Below are 17,431 nucleotides of genomic sequence, written 5' to 3' on the forward strand. Positions count from 1 at the left end.
AACGATCCTGCACCAGGCTGCCCCATTATCTCCGTTCCCCCCGCTGCCAGTCCGATGACTAGAGGGGGCGGAATGTTCTCATTTACTTCAAGTGCTGGATGCGGCCCTTGTGGTTGGCAGGGTCGAAAGCTGTGGCCGTAGCGAGTGGCTGGCGTTCTCCTGGTGTGTCACACTCACCCACTTGGGGAGCCTGGAAATTCAGCTGCCTCAGGAAGCTTGTCCACTGGGTGGGCGCCTTAGACTGTAATCAACCTGCTCCTATAAAAACCCGGCCGACGTGTGGGATTATCCGCATGTATTTCACTAGGGTGGTATTCTGAGGGCCCCGCCAGTCACCTGCATCACTTCTCACCGGCCTTCTGGTCTTCTTGGAAAATCACATCCTCATCTGAGGTAGGCACTGGCTGAGAAGGAGCAGGAATGTCACATTCTCTGGCACGTACGCCAAGCCACACCCACATCGCGATTACATGACCAAAGTATGCGAGGCTTCCAGACAGGAGAGCTGGAAAAATTCAGACCTCCGGGTCCTGGGGTGGGAATTCCAGGCATTTTTATCGAGTACACAGTTTTCGGAGACCCAAGAGGGCAGGCACCCACCTGATCCCACTTCTCAGATCCAAGAGCTCTCTCTGTGCCCCAGCAAAATGCAAGCACGGTGCTTTCTCTCGCTGTGTATCGCCACCCCCCCACTGCTGTGCCTTCCTTTCTGCTTTGGTGACCAGCACTTTCCCTTCCCTTTGCTACAGGGGTTGGATTGTTTACGAGTTCACTCCACAAACACCAGTGGGAGGACATGAGCGTCTGGGCACAGGGTGAGCCGGGCTCTGCGTGGGGATGAGCCAGCCCGAGGGTGGCAAAGGGCTGAAAAGAAATGGGCTTTGCAGAGCGGTGGCCAGTGAAGGGTTGGCCAGCTGTTTACTGGGGCCATTAGTGTGAATGAGTGTGGATTTTGGTTCAGACTGTGATTCATCGTCACCAATCCCCTTTTCCTTTGTTTTCTTTGTGTTGGTCATTGAGGGCTTCGTAGGAAAGTCCCCTTCTGAGGTTGTGTATCTGAAGGAAGAGCACTGAACCTGCTGCCGAGGGCAGCTGGCGGGCTGCCCTTCCTCTGCAGGGCCTGCCTTTATCACAGGAGTAGATGGATTTGCAAATAAAGTCCTTGACCAGCAGCGAAGTTAATACACAAAAAAACGAAGGGAGAAAACACTAAATTTCTTGTAAACTCCCTCCTAAATCTGGTGTGCACTTACCCATATGTGGCTTGCCTGGTTAAAAAAAAAAAAAAAAAAAAAAGGATTTAAGGAAGCAGAATTCAGTTAAGTGGCTTGAGTTTATGGCAGCACCAACCACGACGATCATATTTTCAGTGATGATGGTGGCTGGACACCGATACGCTCCTTCCACGCCTAGCAAAGGGACAGACAGATATCTAGTCCCAGGACAGAGTGCGTGCTGGTTCACTTTTGCTGACAAGCACTCTGTGGACCCTGAATCAACTACTGAGGCTCATGGAGCAGCCGTGCTAACTTCCAGGATGAGGGATCCTGCAGAGTGGAAGATCCTTATCTGACAGGCATGCCTGGCGAATGTAATATCCTCAGTTTAAGATATGGGAAAGATAATATTCAGACATTTCTGCCACAGACATACCCTGGTTTAGGCAAATTTAACACCTATACATGACACATAAATTGAACGGGAATGAGTATTTTTTCCTCAAGAAAGGATCTGCTAATCAACAAATATTTATTGAGTACTGACAAGGTGTTCCAACTCAACATGTGACAGCATCCAGCCCACTCAACCATAGAGAACAGAGGGGACCTACCTGGAAGGGCAGGTAACAGAGAATGAGCTGGGCTGGCAAAATGTCCAACTCAGGAGGGAAGTGAAGGTGTCCAGAATATAGGAGTAAAGACAAGCACAGGGCCAGTGGCCTACAGGGAGAGAAGAGGGTGAGTGCGAATACTAATTATTTTGATTCCTAACTTTTATTATTTAAGAAAAGCAGCATAACCTAGTGCCTGAGTGTGTAGAGTCTGCAGCCAGACTCTCTGAGGTTCAAATTGATTCTGACAATTATTAGTTCTGTAACTTCGTGCCTCAGTTTCCTCATCTGTAAATGGGGTAATAAAGTACCAACCTTGTTGAAAGGACCAAATAAGTAATGCTCTTAGCCCCGTGCCTAGTTTGTAGTGATTACTATGTGTTTGCTATTACCAGAGGCCTGGTGCACAAAATTTGTGCAGGGGTAGAATCCCTAGGCCTGGCCAGTGATCGGGAACGATCTGGGCCTTCCAAGGTCCAAAATGACACCCTGTGAGTGACCACTAGAGCCACATTTTGGGCAGCCTGGGGGTGCTATGGTTTTGTGTGGAGATTTGCTTATATCTCTAAACATCCAGAAACAAAAAAAACTTTGTGCTAATTACCAGCGTTTCTCGAGCCCCTATTTTGTGCCAAGCACTGTGCTTGGCTTTATGTGTATGACCTCACCATATTCTCACAACAACCCTATGAAATAGGGGTGTTGTAGCTGCAGGAATCGAGGCATGGTGGGCTAGGCCATTTGCCTAAGGTCACACAGTCACCAAGTGGCAGAGCCACACCTCACACCAGGCTGTGTTCCTAACCGGTATGCCATCTGTGTTCTCGGGGAATCACTGGAGGTGTCTTGAGAGGTAGGGGGAGTTTGGTGACAGGAATTCAGGAGCAGGAGATATCTGAAGATCTAGAAAGTAGGCCAGGATTTGAAGTTCGGCCTAGAGGTGCAGGACATCAGCTCGGCCCATGGGCAGAATCTCCACCTTGAGGAGCTATGGCTTTTGGGACCAGGTCTTCAGGAACAAGGCATGAATGCAGGCAAGGTGGCCTCAGGTGCTCCTGAACCAAACAGTGATGGTGTCCAAGAAGAGAGGAATTGGTGCCTAACAAGAGACAGAGGCACAGAGGGTGCTGGGCCAGGGCTCCTTATTCCTCAGGCCTAAGGTTGGAGGTCATCTTGAGCTAAGCTGAGGTCAAGAATGGATGACTCTAGTTGGAGGAGGTGGGGGAGAGGAGAAATAGACAAACTAGAACTTAGTGCCTGGGTGCAGTGAAGTTTACACTGATATGAAAGACTTGACTTGCCAATGCAATCCCCGAAAGGAGAACATTCAAAATGTGATTTACAGAAGTTTGTTTTATGCATAAGTGCTCAAGATCACTTCTTTGACTCCATTAGAAAGGTGATCCCACCTTGCAGTAGGGTTGTGTAGATGTGGGGATTTCTAGTGGACAAGAGTCACCTTTGCCCTTCTAGACCTGTGGTCCAGTCTGGGGTTTTCGAACTTTAATCTGCATAAGAGTCATAGGGGAGCTTGCTTAAAAATTAGGTTTCTGGTCCTGCCATAGAAGTCCTAATTCAGCTGGATTCCTAAGGGACCCAGGATTCTGCATTTCCTGGGTAGGGGGAGGTGTCTCTGATGCTTTGGTCCACAGACCACCATTGTGGATGCCCAGGTGTGACAATTGTTCTGGTTCCCTTTTCTTCATTACTGTTAATGAGAATTCAGAGTCACGTGGCCTGACTACATAGCAGTTAGCCTCTTCGTTGTCATCACTTTTGTCCTGAAGTACCACTTTTCTTAGACTAGATCTCTACTTATAATAATAACATTGAGAGCACACCTACTGCATACTGAGGTATCATGTACCTGGCACAGCACTAAGCCCTTCACATATGCTATCTTCTCATTCCATCTTCACAACCACCTCATGAGTTGGGTGCTGTTATCATCCACATTTTACATGGGAAGGGAAAGGTCCTACTGCTAATGACTGGTGGATCTGGGATATGAACTCAGGACTGGCAGATGACCAAGGCGCAGCCCCTAGACTAGTCTGTGAGAGTAGTTTTTGTTCTTTGTCCAGTCACCTCTTCTTTCTCACTTGTGGGTGTTCCTCCAGTTCACATTCCTAACTTGTCCACCCCAGTTCCCTGACACCCATTCAATTTCTTCAGAAGATGACGTGTCCCTGTGCTTCCCTACCTTTACCTCATTCAGGAAGTCAAAAAGGATTGGGGCAATGGCCAGTGGAAGGTAGGTATTAGGTATTATGGGTTTGAATGGTGTCTCCCCTCAAATTCATGTTAAAGCTCTAACCCTCAGTATTTCCGAATGTGACCTTATTGAGAGATAAGAGGTAATCAAGCTTACATGAGACCATTAGGGATGACTGGTGTCCGTATGAAAAGGGGAAATTGGGACACAGAGACGCACATAGAGGAAAGATGACATGAAAAGATGCAGGGAAAAGATGGATCTGTGGTACTTGTTATGGCAGCCCCAGGTAACTACTATAGGAGGAACATGGGTTCCCTCTCTAGGCCCTCACTTTGGGTCCATGAAGTTGAAGGCCAATGCATTATGCCAGATTGTGGCAACTTTTCTTTTTCTTTAACTTTCAGTGCTTTTCTGTTGGCTTAAACAATGTTCTTTGGAGCTACAGGTGGGCCCAAGGCCTAGAAAGGAAGAAGGAATGAATAGAAAGATTGAAGAGGGAGGAAGGAAGGGCAAGTAAAGGAAAAAAAAAAAGAGGGAGGAGGAGAAAGAGGAGAGAGAGTGGGGTCTGGGATACTTGAGGGCCATTAATGACCACTTCAGGTTCGTTCGGCTATTTTGTGGGGCACTTCGTGCATGGCAGGGAATATGCTAAACTCTGGGCTGCAACAGAGACTGGAACTGTTAGTCCCAACCTAATGAAAGTTTGAGGCCAGATGGGGATACCAACATCAATCACACAGTAACTCTCCTGAGTGATCCATAGTAGCATATTCAGAGGAACCTGTCCAGTCAGGAGGTCTGAAAAGCTTAGGAGAGGAGGGTTGAGATCTGGAGGGTCAGCAGGTATCAACTGGGTGAGGGCAGACTGTTCCAGGTTGGGGGAAGAGGATGTGCAAAGGTTATATGGTATGAGGAAGTGTGGCATCCCCAAGGAAGCAGGTGTGTGCGTGTGCGTGTGGGTGTGTGTAGGATGGGGTGGGGAGGGGTTAGTCAGAGCTCTAGGAGCAGGCGAGGGCCAGTCCATGGCAGCTACAGCCCCCAGAACACAACGATCTGCTCAATTATAGTTACTCATGCTGAGAGATGAATAACTTGTTTCCAAAGAGGCCTCCTGGCAGCTTTCTCAGCTTCTTGAACGTCACCTCTCTTCTGGCTAATGGGCATCAAAGGCCAAGAAGTGATGCCGAGGACCCAGCAGGGAGTCACTGATGTAGAGTGTTCCAGCCTCGCACCCATGGAGGCAGAGAGGGCTCGCCTCCACCCCCATCGTCAGTCTGATGGGAATAGCAGAGGAAGGTGGCATTGATTAATCAATGTCTGCAAAGTGCTGCACCGCTACCTCTGGGGACGTAACGAGCTTCTAGAAAATGAGGCTCTTCCTGTCCTTCCTCAGAATTTCCACCAGAATCTAGAAACTGGCAACTGGGGAAAAGTGGAGAATGTTCCAGAATCACTCCCCTCTACACAGCAGGGGAACACCTCCCTGGTTAGGAGTCACAGGCAGAGTGGGCTCAGTTTTTTGGCCTGCAGTGATAGGGCAGTGTCCACAGGAGCCAGCGTTCCTCCTCAAAACCTCCATCTGAGGGTTTTTGTGTTTGTTTGTTGGTTGGTGTTTGAGGTGATCATGGAAATGCAGGTTGGCTTCAGAATAGCTTCTTCCCAAGGATACACTCTCCACTGGGCCACACAAAACTTGGTGCCCTTCTCCCAGGTCAGTCCTGGATGTCTTTGCTGAGGGCTCAGGAAGCAGCAGCCAAGTTTGGAAAGAGAGCTGTCAGGGGAGACCAGGAATTCTTCCTACAGTTCCAGTTCTGACCCATCTCCCATTACCCTGTCCTGGCTTCAGAGTGACAGTCTGTGGGTTGGATTGGCAGGACAGAATAGAACTGAGAGCATGGGCCCTGGGGTAAGACTGGGCTCGAATTCTGTCACTCAGTAGCTCCACAGCCCTGGCCAAGTTGCAAAGCCTCTTCATTTCTATAAAATGGAGAAAACATGGCACCTGTATCCCAGGGTTGTTGATAGGAACAACCCTAGGATACAGGTGTGAATTTATGCAGGGGAAGTCTATAATGCATGTGTCATGTTATCAGTGGTAGACGCTGCTATCCCACAGGGTTGGTTTAAGAGTTTAGTGAGATAAGATATGTAGAGCACCCAAAATATTTAGTACACAATGCATAGCGCATAGTATTTTATCAATAAAGTAGTAATTATTATTACTACAGTCAAGCTTTGCAGTCTGGCTAAGGTTGTTTGGAAGCCTCCATATGAATGCATTTGAACAAAACAAAACAAAACAAAACAAAAAGATCCTGCAACATGAAGGTCACCCACTGCCCTGCTGTCCCTTGTTAGTCTTTTTTGTTCCAAAGGACAATGACCAGCCTGTGCTTTTCTGGCACTTAAAATCCTCATGGCAGGAACCTCGAACCAGCAGAGAAGCGAAAGCCCCTTAAAGAATTTATGCAGAGGAGACACAGGCTCCTTGTGCAGCAGTTTTAAATGCAGGCGTTTCCAACCCCAAGTAAAGCAGCGTGAGCTTCAGCCGGCTTCTCTCACCAGGTTCACACAAAGGCTTGGGATTCCCACCCACCCGTCCAGGAGGATGGGTGCGGCTCTTCAGGCTCTCACCCCAGCCCTAGCCCTGGGCTTTGAGTTTAAATCATTTGAAAACTGACTGCTGGGATGAAGGGGATGGCCAGCTGTGGGTTATAGAAACTGCACTGAGGTTTAGCATGTAACTGCACTGTGCTCAGCCGCCCCTCCCTCCTCCCCTCCCCCGGTGACCTTGGGTAAGGAACTGGTCCTCTGGTGCTTTGGTTTCCTTCTCTAGGGAGAGTGGAGGGTGCCTTCCTAGAAGGTAGTTGTGGAGGTTCACCAGAGGTGGTGTGAAGGCTCCGGCTGTCTCTCTCAGGATACTTGTTTATGTCCTTCCCTTCCCTTGTGGCCCTCCTGGCCATCACATAGCTACGGGTGTGGGGGAGCCTGGTGGTGACTGCTGGTTTAGAGGCTGTGAATATTCCCTGCACCAGGTGACCGTGAGCAGATCCCCTGGCTTCTAGAGCAGCACAGAGAGGTGCTTGGGAAGGGGTCCCTGTCACAGTCTGCAGAGAAGATGCTGGCAGCCCCACACTCAGCTCTGCCCCTCCCTGCACCACCAGGCTCAGGCTCAGACTATGGGTTGTCACCTGCTGCTCGCCCCCTTCGTCAGACCTCTTACTAAGTAAAGTGTGAAGGTGGATGGTCTCTCATTAAGGAGGTGGACTCCTTCCTGACCCATCTGACCCTTCCCAGGCGCCTCCCACCTCCCAATGAGGCCTGAGAATTAAGCACACAGCTGGTTCTGGGTGGGTCCGAGTACAGGCCATGCAAGTGGGGGAGAGCGTTTCCAAGGCGATGTCCCAGTTGTTTCTGGTGACCCATTGACCTGACCCTCCCTGCCTTGCACTGCCCCAGAGCTGAGCCAAGCCCTGGGAAGGCGGCTACACCTTAGGACGTCTGGCCGGGGGCCCTGCTGTGGTGGGAGGTTCGGATCCCACGCTGAGATGGGCCCTGGGGAAGGTCAGGGCAGGCTGAGCCAAATCAGGCCACATCACCTCTGTGACCTCCAGGCCTCTCCCTCTGCTTCTGACCATGGCAGTCAGATGTCGGTGCAGAGGCCCCTGTTTTAGGAATTGTAAAGAACACCTTTTTAAAACACACACACACAACAACCTCTAAGCACATTTATCAGACAATCGCAGCCCTGAGTCAGTCTTTTCCCCCTAGTCAGGTTCCTTTCCCTTTCTGGCTGGTCCCACATCCTGCGGGGCCTGCGTTGGCCACTCATGTTTCTCATTACCTCTCTCCCATCTTCTTTAAAGCCTTCCCGCTCCAGCCAGGAGTTTTATTTTTAAACTTGCACAGTAATGCTAGGGCTGAGCAGGACACACTGCCCACACTCACAGGAAACTGGGCAGCCTGGAAAAGTAGCCCCCTTTTCGGAGACTTCCTTTCTCCCTCCCTCCCTTTCATATTTATTGGCCACCTTCTCCTTGAGGGGCCCTGCCCCCAAAACAAAATCAAAGTACAGATAGGGTCCTTGCTCTAGAGGAGCTTACATTCTACTGGGCAGTGCACACACACACACACACACACACACACACACACACACACACAGAGCCAACAAGTAAATAAAATAAGTAGAACTTGTGGTAAGATCTAGCCTATATAGGTAACAAACAAGGCACTGGAACAAAGAGAAGCTGTTAGAAATAGGTGGAGAGAGAGAGAGCCTCTCTAAGGTGACAGACTGAAGACCAGGATAATGAGGGGCGCCCTGCCTGCAGAGAGGAGGGGTGCAGACGATCTTGGAGGGAAGAACATGTGACAAGGCCCTAAAGTGGACATGAGTGTATATTCTGGAATCCAACAGAAGGCCACGAAACCTCAAGCAGAGTGGGCGGGAGCGGGGGGAGGGGGGGACAGGGAGTGTTAAAGTGGGGGTGAAGAGGTGTGCAAAGAGTTTGGAATGTGCTCTGAGTGCAGTGAAAAGCCATTGGGGGATTAGAATCCAGAGGTGACATGCAAGGATTGACACGTGAAGACCCTCATTTGGTCTCGAGCAGAGGGTTGACTCTAAGAGGTCAGGAGGATGGCAGAGCAGAGTCATGTATAATAGAAAAGAGGTGATGGTGTCAGGGCTGGAGGAAGCAGTGCCACAACTAGAAACAGGCTGGCTCTTTCAGGAATTCGCCTGCTATTAGACATTCTCCTTCCAAAGAGCCCATAGCACAGCATCTCGTGCTTATAAACAGAATAGAACACTCAGGACCCGAGTTATAGCATTGGCCAGTATAAGCAATAGAGTGGAGCTATCCTATTGCCTGGAGCCAGTCATGTTTATTAGGTTTCCAAACACAATTAAGATCTTTATCCAACGCTGGCTCCCCAGATTTTCTAAAGGTGCATAAACACTCCACTCTCTCTTTGAACCATGGCAGCTCTCTCTGTCCTTTATGACTTTGGCTGGGGTATGAAGCCAAATGGCTATGACTGGCTCATCTCACCTACGTGTAAAGCTCAGGTGACTGTATGTGCCTGGATGACCTGAACAGCAGTCCCTGCTCTCCAAGAGAAATACAACTGTGCTATTGCTCTTCCAAAGGAAGGAGATGGAACATGAACTAGTCCAGCAATGTAGCCATTCTACATAGAGTGATGATGATGATGATGATGATGATGATGATGATGATAACTAATATTGTTGTGTACTTTGAGTAATTCATTTACTCCTCCAAAAAACTGGTAAGGTAGGTACCACTCTTAATCCTTTTAACTGATGTCAGAGCTGAGGCTGAGAGGGAAGTCAGTGACATCAGTGGTGAAAGAGGCGAAGCCAGTTGGCCTCCATGGGCAAGGCGCCTCACTATGTACCAGGCTCAACTGCTGTCTGCTTTCATCATTCCTGTGTTTCTAAACCTGCACAGAAAAGACCTGAAGGAGATCACCCAACATGTTAGCACAGCAGAGCAGGGATATGTTTTAGTTTTTTTTTATGTCTTGATTACATGGTGCTTGGTACATTAAAATAGACTTATTTAATGACATTGTTGAGTTAATGAGTATGTGTTACTTAAAAATTATTTTACATACACAAGTAACATTTCATTATAGGAAATGTAAGCAACAATGAAAATAAAATTTAAGAAATTTTTTAAAAAATGAAAATTTATCCATCATTCAGAGATAGTCATTGTTAAAAATGGTAATATTGATGCCTTTTTCAGTTATTCCTCTTGTGTTTATGTCTGTCTAACTGTCTACCTTCCTATCTAAGCATAGGTGTGTGTGTGTATAGAAAAAAGTAGAATCATATTATATTTATAGAGTTTAACTTATTTCCTCACATAGCAGTATGTCATGGGTAGGCTCCATTCTTCTAAAAATTCTTCTAAGAAATTTTAATGGTGGTAGCACATTCCTCTATTATTGGATATTCAGTTTGTAGTCACTATCTACAATAACAATAGAAGTATAATATGCTAATTAGACCAGACATCATTCTGGATGTCCTTCTGGATGATTTTCCGAATGAGCTGGAGTTGTGAGGGAAGCCCGGGTCCCGGATGCCAGCAGGAAGCTGGTGCCAGCAGCCAGGGGAAGGAAAGCCTACTCTTGCATGGATTTTGTGCATCAGGCCTCTAGTTATTAATAATGCTGTATTGAACATCCTTCTCAAATCATTTATGCGTAGTTATATCACTATCAAAGACAAAAGAGCCGGGACCAGTTTGGCTCAGTGGATAGAGCGTCGGCCTGGGGACTGAAAGGTCCCGGGTTCGATTCCAGTCAAGGGCATGTACCTTGGTTGCAGGCACATCCCCATTAGGGGGTGTGCAAGAGGCAGCTGATCGATGATTCTCTCTCATCGATGTTTCTAACTCTCTATCCCTCTCTCTTCCTCTCTGTGAAAAATCAATAAAATATATTTTTTTAAAAAAGACAAAAGAACTTTAACAATATACTAAAACACAAAAAGGAGAAAGACACAATTTTAGGGTTCTTTTGGGTAGGCCAACTAGCATGTTTCTTGCATGTATCCTTCAGTATCACTTACATCTTTAGAGATGTCATTTAGAGTACTTCCCATTTTCCCAGCTCCTTGTCATTCCTCATCTTTCACATATATTTTTGGTGCAATTCCACAATGGAAGTGAGCTAAGAAAAAGCCCAATTGTGGCTGAAATATGGGTCCTAAAGTTATACAACTGGGTTTAAATTCCAATCCTACCTCGAAACACTGTGTGACCCTAGGCAAGTTCATTTTTCTGAGCCTCAGTTTCCCCATGTGTAAATGGCACATGCCTCAGAGGATGTAATGAGGTAGAAACCTTACAGCTCCCCTGAGTATCTGCCCAGCAGGGAACAAACACCCAGAAACATTGATTACTATTATTATGAAGGTGAAGGGAGACTTCCTCACAAGCACAGTGCTTTGGACAACTCCCTCCCAACCTAACTGCGGGGTCTAAGGAAAATGAATTTAAAAATCACTCAACATATGCTCTGGCTATATTACCTTTGTGTGTGTGTGTGTGTGTGTGTGTGTGTGTGTGTGTGTGTGTTGAAGTCTAGAGTGTTTTAAAAAACCAATTAAGTCTTTTGTCTTTTCTTGCCAAGAACCAGGTTTGTTGGAGCAGAGAGGCTATATTTAAATTCTTTTGTTCACAGCTGCATAAGAAATGTAGCCTTTCTTTCCATTTAGCCAGCTGTGTTTTATAACTGTCTACCCTAAAATAAAAACAAAGCAGGCAAAGAAAGCAGGACTGTCTACATAAATTCTAAATTGCTCTGTTTTATATAGCAAAGTAAGAAATATATAACCCCAAAAACAGAGACCACAGAAAAAAACTAATCTGCCTCTTGTAGCATACGCCGTTTGTTAACACAGATTCCCTACCAGCACATAGTAGGTGCTCATTGAACCATGTTGACTACATTTCTTGAATATATGTTTTCCTTACAAACAGCAGGCTGGTGAGAAATAAATCAGTATGCTCATTTAATCTAAATACTGCCGGGGCCTGTTCAGAGGGTCAGAAAGATATGTTAGATGATTAAGTGACCAGATGCTTCTTTGAGTTTGTAAGTTGAGTGTTGGGAAATTTTTCCCACTTGAAATGTGTGTATGATCTTAGTGGAACTGTGTAGGGATTTCTCTGAACTGTCATCCTGGGGAGCCTATATGGGAAAGTACTTCTGACGGCCAGGCCAGGTTTTTCCTTTTCTGTCTAACTCCAGAAAATGTTCAGAAAACTCTGAGTATAGGTGCAACAGTGTATAAAAATGGCTCTAAAAAAAAATCACAGGTAACATGTCATTGTAAGGCAACCCAGTATTGGCACCTGTGAATGCCAGGTGGCACGCTGAGAGCTCTACTTGAGTTGCTTTGTTGCACCCTGATGCCCTACATGTGGGGCAGGCAGTGCCACTGGCCTCATTTTACAGATGGAGTCACTGAAGCTCAGAGAGGTGAACTGACTTTCTGGACTTACATCCAGGAAGCCTGACGTCAGAGCCCACGCTTCTGACCACAACTCCCCCTTTATTTCCTTACTTTGTCTCGCCAGGTCCCTTGTACTGGACGTGATGTCCTTAATAGGGGTGGCTCGATGGAGTAATAGGAACAATGAAACCCAGAGCAGGCTCCTCAAGGTCATACTGCAAATCGCAATTGCTGAGAGGTGTCCGCTTGTTTCCTTACACATATTAACTAGGAAACAGAGGCACTTTTCAAGAGAAAGCTAAACATGTCAGGCTGAGTCAGTGGCAAAGGATTACATGGAGGCTAGTTGAATCCAGATTAATGTAATCTGGTTTGATCTGGGTGGTGACGTGCCTCAAGCACACCACGTGGTCAGACCTGGAGTCCAAAGCAGAAAGCTTCCCTTTCGCACACAGCCACTGCCTCTGCCTGCGCCTGTGAGAGCTAGTTAATGAGGAGAACACCCTCTCTCCGCCTCACTGGACCGGACCCATTCATTTCCTTAAGGAAGGAGAGTGGTGTGGAGCCCAGGCCCTCCCCCTGGGCCTGCCCTGCTCTGCTCCAGACAGACCTGCCTTTGTGAGCTCAGGTGGGCAGGACCTCTGTGGCATCCCAAGGAGGTAGGAGAGAGCCAGAGGGGAGGGCTGAGATGGGAAGGTTGGCAAAGGGAAAGGGCTGGTTGCCCAGGGGGCTGTACCCAGGCAGCCACCACCAGGCCAGCCAGGGTGCTTCCTCCATTCCTTTCTGTGCATGAACGAGGCAGGAGCTCTGCCCAGAGAGCCTGAAGGAGTGATGGCCAGGTTCCAAAGCCTGACCGCATCAGGCACTTTGACCTTGCAGAGACCCCCAAAAGCATACACCCATGGTGTGGAACAGTTGGCAGTGGGAGAATGCCCACGCCTGCCATTTGATTGCTTCTCCCCAGGGACTCAGGAGGGTCAAAGGAGGGTGGCCTTTTCTCTCTTCATTTCTTTACTTGGCTGGGGTTTGGCTGTCTTGCGATCATGTAGATATCTTTATATGCCACCTTGTCCTCCATATCCTGGCTTAAGTTCCCCATGTTATTTTCTGAATAGGTCAGAGGACATACAGACAGGCAGATAGACAGACCAATAATTAAGTGATTGTGGGGGGTCTTGTCTAACACGCCATGCTTTCTACCATCTGATTCAACGGTGCCTCGCTGTTGCTGCTTTTCATGAAATCTTACACCACCCCATCGGGCACTTTACATCATGACCTTAAGATTTTTAAGTGAGCAGAAATGAGTTTTGAGAAGCTGAGAGTTTTTGGCAAGTTCCTTCGGCCATGAGAGTCACTCTGTTGTGATACAAATCCAGGAACAAGTCCTGTTTCCACATCCTCCCCAAGGGGGCGGGTCCCAGATGCTGCTCCTGATCCAACCACATGACACCAGACCTTGAAGGTGAGCCAGCAAAGTTACAGATGAAAGTCTGGGTTCTGCTGGCACTGGGCTTGATGAGGCAAGGCAGGACAGTTATGAAAGGTAGGTTGCAGAAGGGAGGGGTCTCACCTCAGAAAAGAAAGGCCTGGCAGAGAGCCAACCTGGGGAAAAGTCGGGAGCTCCATCTCTGGTGCTCACAAAATGGTGAGTAAAACTGACGCTCAAGGATGGACTTGGCAAAGCCTGTTAACCCATGAGACTCTGCAGATTCCCCAAGAAAAGCCAGCCTGTGTGCTGTGCTTGCCAAAGGAAGCTGGGCAATGCTCTCAGGACCACGGAGAGCTTTGGGAGGGGAAGACCAGGGGAATCTGAAGAAATGGTGATGCTGTGGGTGTGCGAGTCATTAATGCTACAAACAGAAGAAAGCTTGATTGATTTTGACACACAGGCTTATTCGGCAGCGGTAAGAGGCTTTGAGAAAACATGCCATTTGCATTTAGGTCACGTGTGTGTACAGGGGACTCCAGCAAGAACAGAGGCAGAAGGTTGGGGGAGCCATCAAAGGCACCAGAGGAGGCAGGAAGATGAAGGGACAGAGAAAAGCCTTGTTGGGGAGGTCTTGGGACATGAGTTGCTTGAGAAAACCCCAGGCAGGGTTTGTGGTGGCCTTTTCCAGGGGCAGCAGCCAACCTTCTTTCCAAGGTAAATAGTTCCTGAAGGAAAGTGTCCAGAGACCTGAGGAGGAGAGTGCTGGACCGATGGAAAGCTAGCTCAGAAAGGAGGGAGGCAGGGCAGAGGTGGGGAGATGAGGGGTGAGGAAGGGGAGGCAGGGGAGGCTGCAGTCCTAGACACTTATGAGCTCAGGAGGGCTCATTTGGGTTCGAAGGTCCTTCCCCATTGAGAATCAGAGGTGGATATTTTATAGTGGGGCTCTGAGGTGCCTCAGGAATAATAATACCCCTCTTTAGGAAATGTCATCTTGTTATGTAATCTTATTATTTATTTGTATCATCCTCATTTAAGGTTTACTATACAATGCAGCACCATGCTAAGTAAGCAATTTACATAATTTTATCTCATGTATCTTCACATAACCCTATGAGTTGTTATCCCCCTTGTGCAGGAGAGGAAAATGAGGTTCTAAGAGAAAAACATGCCATGCCTAGCTCAGGTCTCATGGCAAGTAGTAGCTGGGTCAAGACTTGCCCTCAGTGGGGTTGACTCCAGGGCCCAGGCTCCTGTCCCCCAGAGAAAAGGTCCAACCAGCCTTAAGAGCAGAAGGAAACCCCAGACATGAGCCAGGAATCTAGCACAAGAAACACAACCGCACAACACCTCAACTGACACTTACTGGATGTCTACTTCCATATTTTATCAAATCTAAGACACCATAAATTGTAAGATATGTAAGATTCACCATTATTTTATGTACCACTAAGAAAAGAAAAAAAAATGCCTCGCATCCTGGTTTTAGAGATGTTAAAATACCAAAAGAAAATTGCCTCTGAGGCTTGGTGAAATATTTTAAGTGCTATTCTGTGCCAAGAGGTCTACCTCTACAATCTCATTTCCCCCCAATAACAGCCCTTTCTCATCACCCCCACAACACAAATGAAGACATAGGGCTGCGAGCCTGGATCTGTCCTTGGCAACCTCCTGCACCAAAATTCCTGTCCTTAACCACGTTGCCATTGAAAGAGATGGGAAGACACCTTTGTCATTTGTTCCTTTTGGTGGACAGCCACCTGAGCCAAGCAGAAACACAATGACGGCACCTGACTTCCAGAGAATACAAAACCTTGCCTTGTTCCTCTTCACAGCCTCATCATCTGCGACTGGGTGCACTCTGAGTCTCAAGCTCCCTGTGAACTTGGGGGATGCATCTTTAGGTTATAAGTTCAGGATGATCTTTTCAGCTCTGTCCATTCATTTCCTAATTCATAAGCTTCTTCTGACCCATTCCTCCCCTTTTCAAAACTGTAGTTGGTGATTTGTGCCAGATTTTGTAACATCATCCTTGACCCTGAACTTTCTTCTCCCACATCTTCCTTGCCTCCTCCCATGTCTTAACTCTTTGGCTCCACCCTGGCTTGTTCAAGAACTGTCTTTGTGTATTAATCACTTCCCAGCCCTATTTCACTCTTCTTCCTCATTAAGGTTCTTCTAGCATCCTTGCGGGTTAAAATAAAAGTAAGGGGAAAACAAGGTGGGACAGGAGGTTGTATGTGTGGGAAAAGCCAAATGGACAAGATTTCTTGCTTTAATTTTTAACCTCAAGATCTCCATCATCCACTGTGGGCTCTGTATCTACAAGCTGACCTCTTAATTTCCAATTTATGTCATCATCGCATATCCCCTCGCCCTCTGTCTTGACTTCTTGGCTATCCTTCCCATAGTTTTCCATTGTGAAGAAGGCAGTTGTACTTAACAAAACCTTCCTCATCTCTTGGAAACAGTCTTATTCCCTCCCCTCCCAGACACTGAGTCACTCTTTCCCTTCACATCTCTTCTCAAAGACTTCCCAGCACTGGAGATGAAGGATGGGGCTTGGCACTTTCCCCTTTCCCAATATTACTCCCCACTTCGATGGGAAATTAAAATCACAGCTTGGAAATGCCTCTTAAAGGGCAAACTTATTCTATTGGAACACGCCCACTCTATTTTTTCCCCTATGACCCTTCTTCTCACTCCTCTTCTATCCTTCACAATCTCTCTTCTTTTTCTTTGCATGACTGTCTCAACTCAGTCTAACTTCCCACAAAGCCCCACTAAGGGGAACTTTGACAAAATTCCCACTTTCAGTATATATAAACCCTATGGATGTTTCTTTTCAGTGTTTGCTTCAGTACAAATTTCTTTGCTCTAAGTTCCCCCAGGGCAGATATGTCTGCTTCACTCATTCACTCCTTACATGGTAAGGCTATTGTCATAAAGGTATGTTCTGTGAATGAATTACTAGCAGGCATTGCTAGGTTTTTGTGTCCATTTGGGATGGGAGCTCCATGAAGGCACCCATTCAACAAATATTTACTGAGACCTTACTGTGTGCCAGCCCCTTGGTTAAGCATTACAGACAGAATAATAAACAAAACAAAAATTCAAGCTCTCTTAGAGTTTACCTTCTTCTACAAAATGACTGTATAAAAAATTATTAAATTGATGTGTCGTCTTGGATTCTAAGTGTGTTGAAAAAAATCTTAAAATGACTAAAAGTTGAATTCATATTTGTCCTAGGAATACTAAGAAACTGAAAAGAAGAGTTGGTTAGAGAATGAGATGAGAACATTTTTAAGAGCTTTATTGAAATATAATGTATATATCATACAATTTACCCATTTAAAGCGTATAATTCAATGGTCTTTAATATTAGAAGTGTACAACTATTGCCACTATCTGTTCTCAGGACATTTTCATCATGCTAAAAAACCTACACCCTCAATGTAGTCATATCTCATTCCCTCCTCTCCCAGCACTGGCAACCACTAATTTACTTTCTGTCTCTATGGATTTGCCTATTTTCGTATTTTCTATAAACTAATCATACAATATACAGTATTTCGTGACCAACTTCTTTTACTTATCATAATGTTTTCAAGGTTCATCCATGCTGTAGCATGTTCTTTGTACTTCATTCCTTTTTATAGCTGAGTGATATTACATGGTATGGCTATACCACATTTTGTTTATCCACTGATGGATATTTGAGTTGTTTCCACCCTTTGGCTATTATAAATACTGTTGTTATGAACATTAGTGCACACATTTTTGTATGATATGTTTTCATTTTTCTAGGGTCTATCCATAGGACTGGGTTTGTTGGGTCATATTTAACTCTATGAATAATCATTTAAGGAACTCTAAAACTATTTTCCAAAGTGGCTACACCAATTTTACATTACCATCACCAATTCGAGGACTCTGATTTCCCTACATCCTTGCCAACACTTG

General features: G+C 46.5%; 1 protein-coding gene and 1 long non-coding RNA gene across 11 annotated transcripts in view; one reads left to right on the top strand and one right to left on the bottom strand.

The window, feature by feature from the left end:
- The window catches only part of FGF1 (fibroblast growth factor 1), an 89,673-nt gene that overhangs the window by 11,305 nt on the left and 60,937 nt on the right, over positions 1 to 17,431 (top strand). Inside the window, exon 2 of one of the 8 annotated variants that reach the window (XM_084885025.1) lies at positions 750 to 815. The exons of 4 other annotated variants lie outside the window; for them this stretch is intronic. The gene's annotated coding sequence lies outside the window, so the exon portion shown is untranslated. Of the gene's footprint in view, positions 1 to 312; positions 394 to 749; positions 816 to 12,520; positions 12,699 to 13,664; positions 13,688 to 17,431 lie in introns of those variants that run through there. 3 more of the 8 variants (XM_084885028.1, XM_084885026.1, XM_084885022.1) reach the window with 3 other exon arrangements.
- Positions 805 to 17,431, bottom strand: part of LOC311623180 — a 285,875-nt gene continuing 269,248 nt past the window's right edge. For 2 of the 3 annotated variants that reach the window (XR_014795108.1, XR_014795110.1), the window contains exons 6-7: positions 3,291 to 3,539; positions 805 to 1,940 (exon numbers count right to left, since the gene is read on the bottom strand). This is a non-coding gene — a long non-coding RNA (uncharacterized lncRNA). The remainder of the gene's footprint in view (positions 1,941 to 3,290; positions 3,540 to 17,431) is intronic. The other variant, XR_014795109.1, reaches the window with a different exon arrangement.

The sequence above is a fragment of the Pipistrellus hanaki genome (genome assembly GCF_964339955.1).
Source record: "Pipistrellus hanaki genome assembly, chromosome: 5".
NCBI lineage: Eukaryota > Metazoa > Chordata > Mammalia > Chiroptera > Vespertilionidae > Pipistrellus > Pipistrellus hanaki.